At 60.6% G+C, this 5845-nt stretch overlaps 1 long non-coding RNA gene across 1 annotated transcript; it reads right to left on the reverse strand.

Annotated features, from left to right (window-relative positions):
• Positions 1–484: 484 nt before the first annotated feature.
• LOC107157227 lies at positions 485–3240 on the reverse strand. The gene is made up of 3 exons (XR_007350618.1): positions 2562–3240; positions 1980–2290; positions 485–1814 (listed from the first exon to the last, which is right to left on the reverse strand). It is a non-coding gene; the product is annotated as an uncharacterized LOC107157227 (long non-coding RNA).
• Between the last annotated feature and the right edge of the window lie 2605 nt (positions 3241–5845).

Genomic DNA, 5845 nt, shown 5'->3' on the forward strand with positions numbered 1-5845 from the left:
ACACACAGACACACTCACACACACACAGAGACACACACACAGACACACAGACACACTCACACACACACAGATGCACACACAGAGACACACACAGAGACACACTCACACACACACAGATGCACACACACAGACACACACACAGAGGCACACACACTCACTCACACAGAGACACACACACAGACACACACAGAGACACACACACACAGACACATACACACAGATACACACACACAGACACACACACAGAGACACACACTCTGACACACAGAGACACACACACACAGACACATAGAGGCACACACACTCTCTCACACACTCACACACACACAGACACACACACACAGACACACTCTCACAGAGACACACATAGAGACACACACAGACACACACACACACAGAGACACACACAGACACACTCACACACACACAGAGACACACACACAGACACACAGACACACTCACACACACACAGATGCACACACAGAGACACACACAGAGACACACTCACACACACACAGATGCACACACACAGACACACACACAGAGACACACACTCTGACACACACAGAGGCACACACACTCACTCACACACACACACACTCACACACACCTCTGCAGATGAACTTACTTTCCATAGGAAATACTCTGAAAGAAAGAGGACATTGAGTGTCTGTTGACAGGCGTGTTCAGCTCCCTTCCATCGGGCTATGGAGTTGTGACAATGACATGTGATATTCATGATCTCTAGAGAGACACATTCATGAAAGCTTCAGGGAAAAAGCAAGCCCCGTCGCACCCGCGGGTCCACGTCGATTTCTGGACCCTCCTGCCCTGGACTCCTCTGTCACTGGCCCTCGTGTGCCTGGCTGTCACTGAGCACGTGGTCCTCAGGTCCTCCCATGCTGCAGTGTGTCACCTCGCTCCTGCCCTGGCCAGGACGCTCCAGGTGTGCATGGCCAGGCTGTGTGTCCACCTCCTGTTGGTGGACCTTGGCTGTTTCCGTGTGCACCGTTTGTGGACTCAGGCATCCACTAGGAGGGGTTGCTGGCCCTGGTGGTGACTGCATTTCACCTTGGTGGCGCTGCCAGGCTGGTCACCAGCAGTGGTGGTCCTGAGGCTGCTGACCTCTGCACAGTGCTGGCAGCTCTCCCTCGTGACATCTTTTGGTCATAGTCACCCCAGGGCACGTGAGTGTCTCCCTGGGGCTAACGGTGCTGGGGTTAAACCCAGGTGCTCTTCCCCTGGACTGCATCCCAGCCAGATTTAGCTTGGGACGCCTTCTGGCTGCATGGCCCAGACCGGCCTGGACCTTGCATGCCCTGCCGCAGCCCCCTGGGTCGCTGAGGTAGGAGGCGTGGCCCCTGCACCTGGCCCCTCCCTGTGCTCAAAGGGGCTGAGTGTCTCTCCCTGTCTCTGGGTCGGAGTGCAGCAGGTGTAGCAGTGGCTGGCTCTGCCCCCTTCCCTACCGTCCTCCCAACCTCTGCCCTGTCTGCCCTGGCCAGTGCAGGAAGGGCCTTGGGGCCTCCTTCAGCTGAGACCAGGCCCATCAGAAAGGGCACTGCTGGCTTCTGGGTCTTTGGGGCCTGTGGGCAGGAGTCACCTGCCCTCCTGTTCTGACACAGCCCCAGGTTGGCAGCTGTACTGTGGCCACCTGAGCCTGAGACCCAGGTCGAGTGTCCATTACCTGCTGTAAACTATTGATGATGGTGGCGTCACCACTGAGAGCCACTGTCTCTGGTTTCCTGTGTCGCCTGTGATAAAACCTGGGGTGTCTGCTCATCCTGCCCTGGACTCCACGGGACCTGCTGGGCTTCCTATGGGACACAGACCAGGCTCCCCCAGAATTCACTGAAGTGGGGCCCAACCCAGGGGCACGATTTCAGGGGACAGTGGGGCCACCCTGAGGACCACGGACATGTGGCTGAGTCATTTTTCGGTGGTGTCTTGGGCTGGAGGGAGCTGGGCAGCTCTCCACCCACCCATGCCAGGATCTCCCCCAGTTGAACAGCTGCCACGGTCCGTGGCATGGCCAGGGTCCCCAGGCAGTCACCAGGATGCGAGCAGGCCTCCCCGCACCCCTGCAGTGGCCGACTTTCCATGTGGCTCCTTGTTCTACTGAGGGCCTCATACCTGTCAGTTATAAAAGTCAAGGTCTGCAGCCAAGGACAGAGTGGGCCTGACCAGAGCCCAGTCAGCACACAGCAGGCAGCCATGGCTGAGGCCAGGTGGGTCTCCTTGTACATCTGGGGCTGCAGCCTCGGTGTCCCCACCAAAGCCCCTGTGGATGACCCTGGGGACGCACAGCAAGCAGATGGCCACAGATCACTTTCAGCCCGGCTCACATTCCCTGCCCCTACGGGACACTCCCTTTAATGAATTTTGCAGGGCCTCGAAGGCAAGCTGGCAGGGGCTCGCGTCCTCCCACCCTGCTCTGCTGGCCTGGCCTGGCAGCCCCACACCCTCGGCTCTTCCCTCCAGCCCTGACCACCTTCCACAGCAGCTCCCTTGGTGTCTGCCCCCGGCCCTGTGCCGGGGCCTGCCACTGTGTGCACCCAGCTTACCTGCTGATGTCGCAGACCTGAGTCCCAGTGCCCATTGCAGTGCCCAGGCCAACCAGGGGACATGTCCGGCCACACATCTCAATGCCCAGTTAGGTCCCTCCTGCACCTGGCCTGGCTCCCAGAGTGGCCAGCCCTCGTCCCCCGTTCACTCCTTTCTCCTGGGGACTTCCTGTCTTCTCTCTGTGCCTGTTTCCTGCCCAGCTGCCAGTGGTGGCCTGTCCCCTCCGTGTTTCCATTGTCTGTCTTCCTCAGAGGCCCAGGCTTCCTGCACTGCCCACAGGCCCCACAAACCCCTCAAAAACCATGGCAGGTGGACACTTGCCCTCCAGTGGGGAAGGGGAGACGCCCCAACTCGGCAGGAGACCAAGGCCAGGGCAGCAGCCAGGGCCTGTTGAGGGCACAGACCTGGAGGGGGCGGAGGACAGGCCCTCCTGGAGCGTCCTCCTGGCCCCACCCCGTCACAGAACAAGGAGAACTGACAGTCCCAGCTGAGGGGCAGCCCATGAAACCTCACCACTCCTCTCAACACCGTCCAGGGAGCCCAGAGGGGGTGTGGTGACGGTGACACACGGGGTCCTGATCGGGTCCCAGGGCAGGAGAAGGACACTAGGGGAAGCAGGAACCTGGTCACAAGCGTTGGCAGGATGTGGAGGGACCGGAAGTCCCACCTGGGCTGCAGAATACATTCCGGGTTTCTTGAAGGGTTGCACCCAGAAAGAGCAGGGGACCCAGCAGGTCTGCGCTCAGGGGTCTCGGTGACGTCCAACCCCACCGCTCAGAGTGAGGTCTTGCTTGGAAACCGTCTTCCCCAGAATCCACCGAGGCCAGCATGGACCCTGATCCAGAATGACCTGCGTCCTCACTGGAGGAGGAGGGGCTTGGAGACAGACCGAGCTCTACAGGGGGCGGAGAAGGTGGGGGGGCGGCCAGCCTGGGCATCAGTCCGTGGGTGAAGGGAGACACAGCATGACCACACACAACTGGACAGCCCTCAGCCAGGGCAGGACCGAGTTGACACAGCTGCCACACAGACCCATCTGAGGGCCTCGGGCTCAGGGAGAGCCAGACTCACAGGCCGCAGCGCGTGGCCCAATGTCAGGAGGGTCCAGAGACCAGAGTGGACCCGCGGGTGCAGGGATGGGGGGATGGAGGCTGCGGGGGACGGGCTCCTTCTGGAGGCTGAGACTTTCCCTGCACTGGTCGGGGTGACGGCTGGGATCACAGTGAACAGGTGGCCTCTGGTCATGCTGCATCCACGCCTGAGTCGGGGGCTTCGTGTGGTGTGGGCACTGCACTGCGACAGAGGGTTCCAGAACATCTCTCTGCAGCTGCTTGACTCTTTCAGACTCTTGGAGCAGACGGACCCAGCAGCTGGTTCCATCCCCGTCCAGCAGTCTGTCCTCCATAGCTGGCTTCCTGGCCCCGAGGCTTCCCCACGGTGTGTCCACCAGGCTCTGTGCTGCCCGTGCCCAGCACTGGCCAGGGTTGCAGGCTTCTGCAGGTTCACGTGCCTCTCCCCGTTGGCAGCCTCCAGGGCTGGATCCTGCCAGGGACCTGCGCTCAGGGGTCCTCCCTGCTGTGGGCCTGCAGCCCATGAGTGTGCCCCTGCAGGGCTGCTGGCCCAGGGCAGGTCCTGGGAGCTCCTCAGATGCAAGATTCTGGCCAAGGCTGCTCAGGTGCACGGTGTGGCTCAAGAAATCTGAAGGGGCATTTGACAAGGGCAGCTAGACTCTGGGGTCCCATAAAGAAGTGGAAAAATACACAAAAAGTGCTATCCCCTCAGAGAGTCCCACAGAGCAGCACCAGGCTGGCCTCTCCCCGGCAGCATAGGACAGATTGCATGTGCCCATGGCGGGGTGGCGGTGATGGTGCCCTAGGTCCGGCCCCAGCACAGGCTGAGGGAGGCCTTCTTCAGGGCCTTCGTTGGGCAGCTTTCGTCACTGTAACAAAATACCTGAGAAAACTGACTTGGGATAGAAAGGTTTATTTGGCTCCTGGTTTCAGAGGTTTTAGGCCATGGTCAGCTGACACTGTCACTCTGGGCCCAGGTGAGGGGGTAGGCCATGGCAGGAGGGGTGGCAGAGGGAAGCCAAGCCCAGGAGGGGAGGAAGGGGCTGGACAGCAGTGCCCTTCAGGGAAGCCCTGGGGACCTGTCCCTCCTACTGGGTCCTGCTCCTGCAGCCTCCACCTCCTGCCCTAGTCAGCTCTTCACCCTGTGACCAAAAGACGAGAGCAACTTGGAGATGCCCTACTCTTGCTCTGGGCCCAGATGAGGCAAGACACCGAGGGGAGGAGGGTGGAGGAGGGAAGCAGCTCGGGGCCCAAGGCACGGCCCAGGGACACCTCCAGCCACCCAGGCCTCCGCTGGGTCACCTGCCTCCGCACGTTCTTCCTGGCTTTGGCCTCGTAGGGCCCAGCGCTCTCCCCAACAGTGCAGTCCCCGCCCCGCCCTTCCTACTTTATTTTGAGGCAGGATCTGTCCAGGCTGCCCTTGAACTTGCAATCCTGCTGCCTCGGCCTCCCAGGCTGCCGGGGTGACTGACCCGACCATCGGGCCATCGTGCCCAGCACCAGGTCTTGAGCTTCCTCCACTCAATCCTCTGAGGACAGCCAGACTCCTTACTGCCCACAGGTCCACCTCCCGGACAATCTGTGCAACAGCAAAGGCTATTGGTCTGAGCTTGACCCCCTGCTGCTCCCAGGGACCCCCAGGGAGGGGGCAGTACCCTGCTCGGAGGGCTGGAGGGTATTGGGGCAGGAAGTCCTCTGGGAGCTGCCTGGCTGGCTGGACTCCCACAAGGTGTGGCCAAGTTGGGATGGGGAGGACACTGGGGGCAGGGTGGGGCATCTTCAGGGGCACCCGGGCCTGAGGAGGGGTGAGGCTGCTCTAGGGTGCTGGTGTGGGAGGGCTACAAAGGTGGTCTTGGCAGTGCAGGGGAAGGGCCTGGGCCTCTCCAGAAGTCCACCATGCTCACCCCTGCACCACACTGCAGGGGTGGGGCTGGCCTGGCTCTGAGGCCTGAAGGCCACTTGTTCGAAGACTACCTGGTCAGGCGGCTGGAGGCGGCTCTTCAGCCCAGCCCCCAGCGTGGAGAGTTTAGGTGTGGCCCCACCCATCCCCACCCTAAGCTTAGTCCAACAGAAATGTGGGAAATGGGTCAAGGAGGCTGGGAGGTCCCCTGCGGCCCTGCCCTGGATCCCTGCCCTGTGGATTTCGCAATCAAGGCAGTAAACAGATTAACAACAACAAAAAACAAAAAAAAAAAAATTTTTTTTTTTTTTGG

The sequence above is a fragment of the Marmota marmota genome, unplaced genomic scaffold (assembly GCF_001458135.2).
Source record: "Marmota marmota marmota unplaced genomic scaffold, marMar, whole genome shotgun sequence".
Taxonomy (NCBI): domain Eukaryota; kingdom Metazoa; phylum Chordata; class Mammalia; order Rodentia; family Sciuridae; genus Marmota; species Marmota marmota.